This window comes from Hyperolius riggenbachi, chromosome 1 (genome assembly GCF_040937935.1).
Source record: "Hyperolius riggenbachi isolate aHypRig1 chromosome 1, aHypRig1.pri, whole genome shotgun sequence".
Lineage (NCBI taxonomy): Eukaryota > Metazoa > Chordata > Amphibia > Anura > Hyperoliidae > Hyperolius > Hyperolius riggenbachi.
The window spans coordinates 453,436,892-453,451,027 of record NC_090646.1 but is presented as its reverse complement, the minus strand read 5'-3'; the positions used below and the strand labels follow the sequence as shown (position 1 = coordinate 453,451,027).

At 37.2% G+C, this 14,136-nt stretch overlaps 1 long non-coding RNA gene across 1 annotated transcript; it reads left to right on the top strand.

The window, feature by feature from the left end:
• The first annotated feature begins 268 nt into the window (after positions 1-268).
• LOC137553777 (uncharacterized) lies at positions 269-12,850 on the top strand. Its single transcript, XR_011027290.1, has 4 exons — positions 269-358; positions 1,333-1,392; positions 10,148-10,219; positions 12,769-12,850. It is a non-coding gene; the product is annotated as an uncharacterized lncRNA (long non-coding RNA).
• Positions 12,851-14,136: the final 1,286 nt, after the last annotated feature.

Here is a 14,136-nt window from a genome sequence, read left to right as displayed (position 1 = left end):
TATTAGTCTATCTTTTATGAATTGGGCACACCCAGCCCTGTTTTAAGTGCCTTGTTATACCTCTTTAGTGGTGATAGTTTTTAAGTTGTCCTAAAGAACATTCAGAGTGCAACCACCCAGTTCCTGTCACAGACCTAGAGAACTGAGCGGGGAGAATTAATTTCCCATCTGCTCTTCGTGGGTATATACATTCTTAGCATTTTGCTTTTCTGAATCTTACACGATTTTGCACCAATGGACTCCTGGTCTTCTTTTGTCTTTTAGATAAGCCTGGGGTCACAAATTGTAGTGCCGTCACTTAGAGGTTTCCTACTTCCTTAGCCAGTTCAAGAGAAGAACAGAAATTGTGTTATAATTGGTTGGTAGCCCTGTCAGCTAAGATTAGAAAACTGATTCTAAAATTTGCAAAAGCTCAACAAAATCAGACACTACAAGATTGGAAAAGCATTTTGGGTCTGATGAGTCTTGATTTCAGCTGTGACATTAAAATGGTAGAGTTAGCATTTCTCATAAACAACATAAAAACATGGACCCATGTGCCTTGTGTCAACAGTTCAGGCTGGTGGTGGTGTAATGTTATGGGGAAATTCTTTGTCACACTTATGGCCCCTTAGTACCAACTGAGCATTGTTTAAATGCCACAGCCTATCCAAATATTGTTAATGACCTTGTCCATTCCTTTCTGACCACAGTGTACCTTTCTTCTGATGCCTGCTTCTCATGGCTACTTCTGATGATGCACCATGTCACAACTCACAAAGCTCACATCATCTCAGACTGATTTCTTGAACAAGGCAATGAGTTTACTGTACTCCAATGACCCTCACAGTCACTATATTTCAATCCAACGTAGAACTTTTAGAATATGGTGGTAAAGAAGATTTGCATCATGAATGTTCAGCTGACAAATCTGCAGTAACTGTGCAATCTTATGCTGTCAATGTTCATGAAAATCTCTGAGAAATATTACCAACACCATTTTGAATTTGTGCTAAAAAGAATTAAGGCAATTTTGAATGCAAAAGGGGTCCAACCCGGTAGTAATGTGGTGTTGCCAAAAGTTGACAGTGTAGCTGTAGATGAGCTATTGCTGAGTGACTGTTCTTTTTACACACTCAAACAAGTTATGACCTGGGGGAGGATTTACTAGTGCCAGTTTTATGTACATGTTTTGAGCCCCCTTTTAATACTGCTTTGTATATACAATATCAACATTTAAAATTTTATGTGATGTTTAGTGCATGCAGAACTCTTTCTCTATAAACCGTCTTTATGACATTCCTTTCAACTCCCTTGGGGTACATGGAAACTTTATTTTATATTTTTTATTAGTCTATAAAGTCTATGGCTGACTGTGTTGAGGAAAAGAAGAAGGGAAAGAATGACTTGAAGGTAAGTTGGAAAGAGACTGTACTATATATGAAAAAACAAAATCCATCTGTGTCTTTGTCCCCCCAAAAAAAGAAAAATTAAGAAAAGCACCCTGAAAATGTTAATAATGAGAAGTCCCATAAAATTAAAGCCAATGAACCATCTTGAGACACATTCATTAAATTTTATTAAGAACTATAAAAGGCAGCTGTATAGATTTATTTTCAAAACACAACTTACCCATGCAATGGGGACGTGGATACTAAATACCATGAACTGTAAAACTTTAATAATATAATATTTAATATTATTTTGCAAACTGTACCTTTATTGAACAGAAAATGTAGGTATCTGCTTTTTGGATTTGACTTTTGTTAAGTAAAATTGTCTTGTATATTTTTTTTAGATGTGCTTCCTTTATTTCCATGTAAATAAGACATTAAGGCCTGGTGCACACCAAAGGAGTTTTTTTGAGCGTTTTGAGTTTTTAAATCTGCTGCTAATGTTATCCTATGTGTCTGTGCACACTGGAGCAATGAGGTTTTGTAAAAAACCCCATAGCATTACATTGGGAAGAGCTTTTGAAACCTCTAAAAGCTCTTCCCAATGTAATGCTATGGGGATTTTTTACAAAACCTCATTGCTCCAGTGTGCACAGACACATAGGATAACATTAGCAGCAGATTTAAAAACTCAAAACGCTCAGAAAAACTCCTCTGGTGTGCACCAGGCCTAACTGCAGAAAAAAACTAAGAATACATTTTGGGGTAACTGAAAAAAGTTAATCTTTTCACAACAATGAGAATTTGGGGGAAACATATATTGTATTTTGCACATTTAAGAATGTTGAAAAAAATGCATTGTAGTCAAGGGAAGACAAGAAAATGTATTTTTATTGCTATGGGAAAATTCAGTTCAGTCAATTTCATGAATTCCACCCTAATTACTACTCTGTACACACATTTATGTATGCCGAAAGATAGGGATATAGGACTGTCCTCTACACTAAGTTGAGTACAGCCACGAAGGTTGCAAAGTTGTTTGAATTTTTGTTCATTTATACAACATCATACCTGGCTGAGATTCGGAATGGAAAGGTCAATTTTAATAACATGAAATTGCAAAATGACTTGTGTAATATTGACATGTGTTAAGACTTTTTATGAAAGTGAAAAAGTGAAGAGCTGAGAAAGGCTTTATTTAGGATTTTTGGAGGAAAATTGGTAAACTCATACTGTGACTATAAATGACAGCCAAGGACTTATAGTAGCCATACACTGATATACATTTTACTAGATAAGATGTGACAATTGATAAAAACATTGAATCCAATGAACATTTATATAAAAAAATAGGGTACTCCCGACTGCCATTTGATTAAAATATCAAAGCTGCATTGATGTTCTTCAGGCAATCAATGTGAGTGAGCCTATAATCTTCCAAGAATTTATAAGCACAAGGCCAGCTTGAGAAGTCTTGGCCTTGTGATAAGTAGAAAGACAGGCAAAGAAAATATCTGAAGTAAGAGAGTATCAGAGAAAGATCAAAAAAAGTGTTTTAGATCATGTGACAAAAAAAAGAGATTTGAAAGTCAGAGCATGGAGATCAAAAGCAAAATAAAAGGAGAGAATAGAAGAGAGCATTGGAGAAGAAAAAGGTAGTAGGGTAGTAGGACATGTTTAGCAAAGCTCAAACTCAGTCCACTTACAACGCAAACACAAAACCTATTTATGCTATTAGAACAAATGACTGTGAACTCACAATTACGCCCTGGATTTTTCTGGCAAAGGCTGAATTTGAATTGTTTGCTTTTCTGAGACTGATGCATGACATATTTTAATCTAAATATTCCTAAATACACAATGCATTCAATTGTTTCTGCTAAATAAATAACACTCTCTGTTTCATATGTAAGATGCCTGTGACATAATATTAACAAATCCCAACACATGTACTCTTCTTTTTCAATGATGCCAAAGTATAAATTGCAACTAGACAATAAACACAAATGGTTCTCTAGCTTTTAGATTCTGTGCCATGAAAAAAAAATAGGCAGCAGCAGTGAGTCAGAGCAGAGACACAAGGCTGCAGCTCTCTTTGATTAGTATTCATGAAGCATTCGACTCCAGAGAGGATTAATAGACTCTGATGCCTAATATCCTGGAGAACAATTAATTTGCCCACAGTTTTGTCATGGTTGAAAGTCAAATGCTGGAACAGATCGATGCGCTGAGCTGCACGTTGAAACAGTACAACCTTCTGCTGGAGCTGAATTTTAATTTCTACATCATCATTTTTCTGCCATCACTGGCATCCTCCACTTTCTAATAGATCACAAAATCTCTTTATAGCTGATGTTAGTCTTTATTACACAACTCTATTTTGATTTCTCAAATATTAAATTCCAAAATGTTACTCTATTAAGAGGAGAAGCTTGTCTTTTTGTGACATTTTTATTTGGTTTATTTACAATACATTTGAGATTCTTGTTCGCTTGCATCAGACTACGCGTTGTTGGCAAGATGTTATATGTTTTTTACTTAGTGTTGTTTAACAAAAATGAACAAGGCAAACAAGATAAAACTGTAATGAAAGAAATGTAAAATACCTATATAAAAACAGAATAGAAAATCACTAAACGGATAGCAGAAAATGAGTGAGTACATAAATCACATTGTAAGGCAGATTGATTGTTAAATAATAAGAAAAAAAACTAATCTAAATTTTCTAAAGCTCATCAGCTCAAAGATGGTGTCACCTTTGTCACAAATGGCATCACACTGCCTCTTGCAAGACCGTAAAGTATTATTAAACCATATAATCTTAGAAACATGTACAAATGTCATTGGTTTTACTTTTATTGGTTGTTTGTGCATTAGGGATCATCTTTTTATTGTACTTTATTCGTGATACAATTCAATTAATACTATTATTCAATTAGTCTTTTTGGAAGTTTTAAGGTACTGTTATTTGGAATCAAGTAAGATAGCTTAAGTATTGGCAAATTGCATTGTACAGTAGATCTATATTCTCTAATTCGAGATGCTAAACAACAAATAAAAAAATAAATCTTTCATGTAAAGCATATTCTATCAAAAGATCATATAGAGAGATTTGTTGGTTCTTTTTGCCTGTAACTTTGATCAGCACAGATGGATGTTGGTTCAAAGCAAATCGACAGGATCTAGTAAACAATTTGCAGAGGAACTTGAGTTTTCCTTACTATTTATACTGCAACTTGTAAAAAGAATGTGGCTCTACATAATTTTTCAGAGTGATTAGTAAAAAGGTGCTGATGCCCAAAGCATTCAGTGAGCTCTTTAATATATACAAGGTTTAAATTTGGTTCCATTCTAAATACAGCTAGAAGCTAGCAAGATTCCAGTACCAATATATACATATAACACTGGGTGGAAAAAACCACAGCAGGATTTTTGATCAATAGTTTTTTGTTTGTCACTACTTTCCATATGGGTGTCATAGGAGTTTTCATACAAAACAATGATCTTTAAATCTGCTGTATAACTCTAACATTTTAAATGTGATCTCCAAACACAGATAAAATGTATCCTCTGTTGAAGCAAGTATACTCCCTATATAGGAGAGACTTTTACGAAGAATCAGCGTATGTACCCATCCAACCATTTCTGACAAGGATATCTCTGTCATGAAAATAAATGAGAAATTAGTTTTCCAGCAAATTACAAATACTTCTGATCTGCTAAGACTGTTCATTGTCGCAGTTCTCAATTACTTGAACATGTTGATAGTAATTTAACTATGTTTTAAGATCAATTGTCTATTGAAAGATAGGGAAGGGTGCATATTATAAATGACCTCTGACACAGCATGTCACAAACTGAACTGTCCCTCGGAGAGCCTTTCCAACTATTTCCTCTACCACAGTCTATGGACATTTTGGGGGGATTATGCCATTTAAAGGAAACCTGAGGTGACAACGATATTGGAGGCTGACATAACTTGCTCACCTAATATTCCCTTAACTTATCAGTATTTTATTCTGTTATAGAAGGAACCCAGAGCACAAACCCTATTTTTCCTCCAGAGCAGACAAATATAAAAGCGAACCCTGTACCCACACTCTGCATGGGCTGCATAGGCAGCTCAAGTTTTTCCAGCTTCCACTGCCCTGCCACGAGTTGTCTACAACGAGACAACTTGGGTGGGACTGCTAATAGGTTAATGCTGGAGAAGCTTATTGCTCATGGGTTAAGCCAATCAACCTTCAAAGATTCAGAAGCTCTCTCTGCTTTGAATCACTAACGTTCTAGGATTCAGTTTTACTCAAAGTTTGACATTGCCTAGTCCTAGCAGAAATCACAGCATCATGAGTAAACGTTTGATTATACAACGTTTCATTCATGGTCTAGAAGAACAAATTATATGTGAACTAATGTTAATTCACCGGAAAAAATGTTACAATTTCTAAACAGAAAATATGTTTCTTACATTTTTGTATCCTCTGGTCCTATGAACTAGTAAAGGGATCCTTTAAACCCCATACTTCATTCACAAAGGGCCGGATTACAAAAATATCACCAGAAATAAGCACTAGCAAAGACTAAAATCAAGTTCTCTGATTCAATCAACACTGCAATGCTGGTTGAATATTAAAGAAAACCCAAGCCAAACTTTTGGTTCAGAAACAAATACTTAAGCAGATGGAATCTTCTGGATGCTAAAGAGGCTTCACTTAGCACCCTCTGGTCCTTTATCTCTTAACAGGAGCCTCTTGCTGATTGGGGCCATGCTCCTATGCTGGCAAAAGCATGGCTGCACCTGTCCAGCAGCATGGAGATGCTTGTGCACAATTGGCTTCCCTCTTGCTTACTGCACAGTAGTGGCGATGGGAGGGCCAGAGGAGGCTGGGGGAAGCCTCATTAGGATCCAGAGGCTTCCCCCTGCTTAGGTATTATATTAGCTTCGGCTCTGGTACACATTAAATCGCCCAGCAGTGTGAGAAAGAACTCAATTGGGCAGCTTTTTTTTTTCTCTTTTTGTGTTCTTGTTCACTGATTCAATCAGTTGCTTTAGATTCAAGGAAGTAAGATTTTCTGGCAAAACTAAGGGCAGATGAGTGAGAAACATATCACCCATGTGTTTTTAAAATAATAATAATTAAAAAAAAACAACTCTGTACATATGAGAAGATCTTCTTCATGTACAGCTTGAGGCAAGGGAATGTATTCAGTCATCACTATTTGCATAAAGTTCTCTCCCCCCGGTGCGCAGCTTAATTTTCACATGTTATTCTAACACTGTGTTATCATCTACCTTGCTAACTATATTGTTGTCAACAAGCTAACACATATATTCTTGAAAAAAAAACATGTAATATAAATAACAACTTAGTGATCATCTCAACAACTCAACTTTAGGGACGAGTTTCTTATCACTTGGCACAGAGTGGGAAAACTGCAAAGAAACTGCTAAACCATACTGTGAAACAAAGGCTTTGTGAACAGTAGGAGATTGATACGTACACTAAAGCATTAACAAGAAAAGTGCATCAATGTGATGATATATCCAAATACGTCCACACAAAGCTCACTCATATTTTTACAACTACTTTTATTCTCTTTTAAATGTAAAAGTTACTATGAGTTCATCACAAAGAAAGGCAAGACATAAGTGAAATAGAAAACATAATTATTACTATAGAGGTATATGTAAAAGAACAACAACTTTTTCAAATAAAAACAAAGATGCCACGTAACAAAATAACAGACTTTATATGTGCCAGTTGCTGCAGGACAGTGATGAACAGCACACCGTATATCATGGAGCAGGCAGGGCTGTATAACATGCAGCATAGTGTTTATAACATATCAGTATGAATCATATATGTATTATACACAAGGCTGAATTCTTATTTTTTCAGCTGCTAGGACAACTTTCTGGGGCTCCCCTTTCATGTACAGCAGCCCCCCCCCCATTTCATGTGCAGCCCCTCTTCCATCTGTAGCATTGATCTACAGCAGCTTTTGTCAGTTACATACAATTCTCTTGGGCACCAACTCTATTTCCATGGGTTACTTCTTATTTACAACCTCTCTATAACATTTGCAGCCTCCTCTTACATATGCAGCAATCCCTCTGCAGCATCCAGCCACCCAGCTGCCAGCTGCCGCCCAAGGCCTGGGCCTTTTTGGCCTTGCCAGAAATCTGGCCCTGATTATACATAGAGCACACAGACAGGGGTTTGCTGTGGTAACACCCTTCCAGGCTTCACAAACCCGTTACACTGGTGCGCAATCATTCCGTGGGTCACCACTCCACAAACAGCTAAACAATAGGAAATGAAGGAGGCAGTCCACAGACGATTTAAACTTGTGTATACCTAAATAGTAGCAGTACACTGATGTGTTTCGGGTTCTCCCCCTTCCTCAGGTGTACAAACCACCATGACACACAGCATACTTATGAACAGTAGTACACCAACCCCATAATTGAGAGACCCATCCCCATTGGTCAGCTGACCATTGTGACAGCAAAGTCCAGGTTAACCCCTCAGGGTAAGTCTAATCTTACTGGGCACTACATACAAAGGATGTCTACCCACATAAACACCTTCGTAAACATAAGCGTGTCAGCAAACATTAGGTAATACCAATGTACATAAATACACACAGTAACGCATTGTTCCCTCTCTCCAACCACCCACCACTCGATAATAAGTCATCATGATCTAGGGGAGAAAAAACACAAGACAGCAATATATTACTTACAGAAAGCATTTCAGACAAAAAATATCGTTCAAGCTTCTAGGTGCTATAGAATTAAGCTTCCTCATCCACCTGGCCTTCTGTAGCAGTAATCTGTCCCTGTCCCCTCTTCAACTGGGTGGTGTTCTGCTACTACTTAGATAAACAAAGTTTAAATTGCATGTGGAGTGCTTCCTTAATTTGCTGTTATACATACAGCACAGCGTATATAGCAGAGAGAGAAGATACCATTAAGTGGATCGCTCTCCAACCCAGTTACTCTACAAGAAAGGATATGAAACAATAAAATATGCACCTTTCAACAAAAATTATCTAAAACAATGAGATTAGGAATTGTCCAGCATATGATAAAATAATTAAACATCATTTAATTGTTGTACTTATATTTGTATCTTCAGTAGCTCAGCTACCATTTTTCATCTTTTTAGTAGTTTGCCGATTAACTGTCAAAGTACAAATAAAACATTCTTAATTGAGCAAGGGCATAAATAGAAATTGGTCACCCCCCCCCCCCCCCCCCAAAAAAAAAAGTTTAGCATTAGATAATCTTCTGTGTCTCCCTCTTTCCCTCTTTCCCAACTCCCCTTTTTTCAGCATCAGGTAGTTCTCTTCTTCTCCCCACCCCCTCCAAAGTTATAGCACAAAAGTGTCAGTGGAGTCTGATACTTTACCTGGTTCCAACAGCAGGACCGGACCTCATGCCTATCTTCTTTGCAACTACAGAGTGCACATGTACTGAACAGAGGAGTGAGAACCTTCCCCACCTCTGGAATGAGATAAAGTATCATCCACTGCTGCTGATAGAGATATTTTGCCTAATTCTTCTGATGTAAAAGTTAAAAACAGTTAATTTCTTCTTGCATGATAGATCCTCTGTGAGCTGAACTGAAGTCTGACCACTCAGCTAAATATGCAGCTGAAATGCAATATTGGTAAAACCCAGTAAAGGAAATGTCTTATCTTCCAAAAGATATTTGATTCTGTACCAATTCTGAGATGGAGATAGCCTAGTCACTTAAACGGAACCTGAAGCAAGAAGTACATGGAGGCTGCCATATTTATTCTTATTTAAACAATACCTGTTGCCTGATAGTCCTGTTGATCATTCTGGCATAATCATTGTCTGAATCTCACAGCAAAAACAAGCATGCATCTAATCTATATGCTTGTTCAAGGTCTATAGTTAATAGTATTAGAGCAGGGGTGTCATACTCAATTACGGAAGGGGCCAAAATCTATATCATAGTCTAATTTGTGGGCTCAATTGTTTATTAATATTTAACATTTATCGGACAGTCTAAAAAAAAACCTGCATAACTATAGCGACAGTGTTGGGGGGATGTCCTGGATCCCGACTCCTCCCACAGCGCAGTGTGGAGCAGTTTGATACTTACCTGCATCAGGGCGGCTTCAGGTCTACTCAAATCTTCCTGACAGACACAGTTTCCATGCTGCATACCTCTGGCTCTAAAGTCATGTCACATGATCATGGAGGTGTGCAAGCATAGGGCATGCCAGCTGCCGAGAAGAAAGGAAGACACAGCACTGGAGGAGGTAGTTATTACACTGCTACTCTGCAATGTCAGAAGAGGGTACCGGGGGAAAGGTGTGAGTACTATCAGCCACATAGGGGGATTTGGATTCAAGGAAGTGGCCACATGCTGATTTTGCAAGGGGGGGTGTGGCAAATGAAATGTTGATGCCCCCAGGTTTAAAGTGACAATGTTTTAACCTGAAACACTGTCATCATCTGGATGGAAAGACAGTGTAATGTTTCTATTTTACTGCTTACAATCATGCACATTTAAAGCTCTTGAGGGCATAAAAACACATAAAAAGGCCGCATTTGGCCTGTGGGACTTGTGTTTGACACCTGTGTATTAGAGGCAGAGGGTCAGCAGGATATCCAGGCAACCGGTATAGTTTAAAATTAAATGAATATGTCAGCCTCCATATCCCTCTCACTTCAGGTTTCCTTTAACAATGGCAGCAAACTTAGCACTGTAATCTCACCTTTCTCCCCTCCCCAGCTGAGCAATATAGATGGGACCCAATTTTCCGAGACTGCTGCTTGTTGTGAGACACAGAACCATTATGTTACTGTAAGTACATCAGTTTTCTCTCCACTTCTGTCCATTTAATCTACATTATCAAACATTCAACCATAAGGTGCACACGTACACACGTCTGATTTTACGCCCGATTGTCATTTAAACTGGACATTTGAACGACTTGTCATTTAAAGAACAAGTCGTTCACACAGACTGACAAGACGGCTGATATGCTAATGTCAGCTAATTTACATGTCGTTTGACTAGTCAATGGACTGATCGAAAGACTGTATGTTTAAATGGTCATTACTTGTACAAACGACTCCCAGTCGTTTGTACACACGTACGGACCTAACTGTCGTTTGATTCAGTTGTTCGTCATTGTTCATCTTTGTACTCCATGCTTAATGTACTCCCCTGTTAATTGTGATTGACATTTATATCTATGGCACTGTCATTTGGCTGTTTAGTTTTCTTATTGGTGTATTGAAAAATCAATAAAAATACTTAAAAAAAACCTGTTGTTTGAACGACAGTTGGTCCAATGTATCCGCCAAGCGGATCAGTCAAAACTGCTGCTATCAGTCTAACAATCGAACGTACAGTCCAACTGTCGTTTGAAAGACAAGTTATTCAGAAAAATCAGACGTGTGTACGTACCTAAAGACTGGCAATCTATGTGACATAGTGGAATCTGATTGGCTTACAATGGAGTTTTGGTGGGTGTAGAACACTGATATAAAGGTAGAATCAGGCGACTTGATATAGCTGTATTTGAAAAAATATATATATCTAAATATACTGTATGAATATTCATTCATCATACGTTATTGAATGCATAATTGTATTGATAGTGATATTTAATGTTTGCCCGAGGTTAGGCTTCAAGTGGTATACTTTAAAAGTATCATGGTGAGTTTTGAAAATTACACCCCTGCTGATAATACAGTGTGAAAATCCTCATGACAAGCATTTCAGTTTATAATGAACGCCCAAGATTTTCATGATCGGTCTCAGAACTAGAGTGTATTGTCAGCATGCCTTGTTCAAGAGAAATTAAATGTGTCAGAATTTAATTCACTACTTTATGTTACATTATCCAGCACAATTGCAGAACACAGCAGTTCTGAAGCATGTTGTCTTCAAATATTGAATGATTCATGAAATGCTTTCAGATTTCATGATATTAAGTTTAACTTTATATCTCACAGCACATGCAATGCTTCTACTTACTTAATAATAACAATAATATTAATCTATAATAGTGTTAAACTAATGCATTTTCTACTTTAATAAGATTCTATTTGCTAGGAAGTTTCTGAGGTTTTCTGGGTATTTGAACTGCATTGCATCAACGGCAATAGTTCACTGTATGATGTTCTCTTTGGTGTAGAGAACATCCCCACTTTTCATCTTCCGGCTTTAGTTATTGGCTGCATCAAACATGGAGTTGATTCACAAAAGAACAGTACATGTAAAGAGGAACTGTACTAACAATAAAGTTAATAATACAATTGCTTATTTTTTCCAATGTTACTTTATAAATTATTTAGTCAGTGTTTATCCATCAGAAATTCTATTCTCACCTTTTCCTCTCCCTGATTTATATTCTTAAATTCATCACAGGTGGTGATATATTTACTGCTGGCAGGAGCATCACTGCAGAATGTTTGATAACTCTGTGTTCCAAAGCTAGTAGAAAAAGCCAATAGAAAAATACCTTGTCTCCCAGAATGCTCTGGGAGGAGAATTCCACATCACTGGGGGGGCAAGGCTGCATACCAATATATAGCAATTTATAGATATAGGACGTATCCCTGATGCTATAACTGGGCATCTTCAATAATTTACTACAATTTACTACATTTTACTATATGATTCCCTACAGCACATGTTAAGTTTACTGGGATATACACAATTTTTGTAGCCAGATTTGCAAATTCTGTAACAGGAAACGTAAGTGATGCATGTGCAACGTGAGTTAATTACATGTGCAAGTTAAGATAATTTGGGTAACTCACTACATGAATTGCACAACATGCTGTATCCACACATTAAGTTTACCATTCTTTTATGAATGTACTCAAAGAACCCATGTTTCTCTTTCCCACACATGAGAATAATTTCAACATTGATAATTTTGCCTGAATGTGCCTTTGTTTTGTTTAAGAGCAGTTCAGCCAAACTGGCACAAATGTTTAGGTTTTCACAAAAGATACAAACAATAAAGTTTGATGGGAAAAATTTGGTGTTTATTTTCTTGTCTCAGGCAGGCAACTACTACAGATGCCAAAATATAGAACTGATCTATATTATAGTGTTTACCATTACTTTTAGAATTAAAAGCTGCTGTTATAATTGGGCAGTAGGTACAAATGTTACCCAAATGTGTTTCCTTAACAAGAGAAGAACACTTTCATAGTTACATAGTTACATACAGTAGTTACATAGTTATTTTGGTTGAAAAAAGACATACGTCCATCGAGTTCAACCAGTATAAAGTACAACACCAGCCTGCTCCCTCACATATCCCTGTTGATCCAGAGGAAGGCGAAAAAACCCTTTCAATCCCGGTAACATTATTTTTTGTCTTTTAATAGGTCTTACAAAACCTCTCACTAGTGAATTGCCACTTTGTTGGGTCCACGGTATATAGTCTTGATGTTCCTTCCCCTGATGAAGGCTGTGGCTGAAATCCCAATCAGGACATCACCATTAGGATTGTGCAATAAAACAAGTTTTTATCTTGTAAGTGTATCTATTTGCAGTGTGGTCAATAACATATGTAGTCTGCACTATTTTCCCCTTCATCCCTATGAATGCAGTGCTTGCCGGCCTTCCTATCTAGTGATGTAAGCAGAAGGAAGGGATTGAGATCAGTCTGCACCTCACTTCCCCTCAGTGTAAACAGCAAGATGATGCAAGCTAAGCATCAGGCCCTCCCACTAAGCCTGCTACTGACTCCTTCAGCTTAATAGTTCCACATTGCTTAATAAAACATTAAAATCACACCTGTGATGTGTAAGGATTAAAACTCAGATACTTAGAGAAGCCTCTGGATGGATGTAGTGCCTCATTTCACAGAAAATGTGTACTATTTGGGGAATATGACATAGTATATTGAGATTTGTGCCTGGAATGTATTTTAAACATTTCTAAAGCACAGTATGCACAGTAAATACAACCGAGTAAATATACACATTTGTTTTGCTTGACTTGGTGAGATTTACAGAATATTTAAACCATTTTCTTCTTCAGTACATTTCTTGCAGCACACTGCTGTTAAAGTGAACATTTTCTGAAGAGAAAGCCAGAGTGTTTTGTTAGATGGCTGTCAGTTTTACAAGTCTAAAACTTCTAAAAATAGGGGAAAAATCTGTAGGAGTAAAGTCATTGAGCAACATTCAAAACAGAAGGCAAAGGAATCCCAGGACAGACTAAAATCTGACATGCACTTTGCAGGTGGTGTCGGCTGATAGGCTTATCTTTATCTCCCAAACCTGTCAAGTCGAAGAATAAGAATATCAGTGCTATTTTGACAATGGGAAAAAGGTTGGCTATTACATACATTTAGCCCTGGAAGTAAACTTACACTATATTTTATTTTCCACTTTTTTATATTTTGATAATGATCTGTAATGAATAAAATATATGTGTTATTATAATATGTAAGGTTTAATTAAACTTTTGCTGGGCGTAAAATAACATATACCATTGATTTCCAATTTGCTCTGTAATTCAGTGCATTTAAAAAACAACTTTCCATTCCAGTAGAGGGTAAAGAGGCGCCCAATGTATATAAAACACTTCACAGACGACAAACTCACTTTAGGTAAGGAAGTTTAAATTATTATTAAGCACAGGCAACGCGTTTCGTGGGACTATGCCCACTTCCTCAGGCCAAATAAAAGTGCCCTAGCAGTCTGTATGCCGCATTTGGGGCGCCTCTAGCCTCTAATATGAATGCG